Source organism: Hippocampus comes, unplaced genomic scaffold (assembly GCF_001891065.2).
Source record: "Hippocampus comes isolate QL1 unplaced genomic scaffold, H_comes_QL1_v1.1 C16947614, whole genome shotgun sequence".
Taxonomy (NCBI): Eukaryota; Metazoa; Chordata; class Actinopteri; order Syngnathiformes; family Syngnathidae; genus Hippocampus; species Hippocampus comes.
Window position 1 is genome coordinate 1 of NW_017841303.1, and position 1340 is coordinate 1340.

General features: G+C 42.6%; 1 long non-coding RNA gene across 1 annotated transcript; it reads right to left on the reverse strand.

The window, feature by feature from the left end:
• Positions 1-159: 159 nt before the first annotated feature.
• On the reverse strand, positions 160-679 carry LOC109509553 (uncharacterized). Its single transcript, XR_002166970.1, has 2 exons — positions 542-679; positions 160-238 (listed from the first exon to the last, which is right to left on the reverse strand). It is a non-coding gene; the product is annotated as an uncharacterized LOC109509553 (long non-coding RNA).
• Between the last annotated feature and the right edge of the window lie 661 nt (positions 680-1340).

The window sequence follows — 1340 nt, forward strand, 5'->3', positions numbered from 1 at the left end:
GATGAAGGAGTTCACCGTATACCACACAAGGGTTCATTTTTAATGGCTCACCTGAGGTACGAGTGTCCAAGTGACTGGCAGAATTCTTCCAGCGCCTCAGCTTTCTGTCCATTCATGTTAGACCCATAACCAGGCAGGAAGACCACCCCTGGACTTTTGCCTTTCACCCTCCTATAGGCGAGTTTGGGTAGATCAGGCCTGGTAGCATACTGGACTGTGGACTTGTGTCTTCGGTCTCCTGGTGGACACACAAGTGTTAGTATTGCATGTTATGTAAACATGGAGGGAACATGGTGGAAGAAAGGCAAACTCCTCAAGGTAATTTCACAGGATGAAAGCATGTTAATCGTTAATGACACTCAAATTATATCTGACTGTGATGTAATTAATTCAGTGTCGAGCACATAATGTACAGTCCAGTATTTTTAAAACGACGCAGTCTTTCAAAGCCACACCCCCCTCGTATACGTTTAAATGGCCACCCAAGCTAACATAGGCCGTCTTTACGAAGCCGAGTGGACAATTTAAGAACCGGCCAAACCTTTCGAGTGTGTGTCGGACGAAGGTACGAAGCCGCCATGGCTTAAAAAGCGAGAAAACCCTCTGCGACAAGACCTCAGCGCGACAGCTGCCATACTGGAGCGCGAGCTACTGACGAGAAAGTCTCGCGAGAAGTACCGGCGCGGTCTCGTTCACGGAAATCACTTCTGATTCGCACACAGCAACAGAGATGTAAGTACTCATAGATCCCGCCTCGAGCGGGTTGGTCCATTGCTGCTCGTACGCCATATTGAATGAGTCAGCTCTGCTGAAGACAGAATGCAAGGAAAGAAAATAGTTCATTTATTCTTGATCATTTTTTTATTCATTTGCAGTGCTGACCTGGCTGAAGACACCAGAGTAAACCAAAGCAAAAACATATATGACAAACTACATATCAGTGATAGTTACAGTTATATGTTTAGATATTATGTCATCGTACATGGTGAATAAAAGGTTCATCGCGTAAAGTAAGGGAGGAAGAATAAATTACGTACGTTTTATTATTTGTGTTTTCCAGCCTTTTGAGGCAGATAATTAAACATGGTCAAAAGTAGTGTGGACTTTGAAGACAAGAACAGGAATGAAACCTGTTGGAATGGAGAATGAAGGTGGTAGTAAGCATGGTGAGCAGAGAGCAAATGAACAAAAAATGTATACCTGTTATTCAGAAGATTAAGTATGGTCATGTTAGATCTATGTATTTTTTATAACATGGCTTACACTTAAAAACATTATATTCAAAACCCAATGTACTGTTGGCGTGCCTGTTCGAAGATAAAAACTTGAAAATTGTGGAG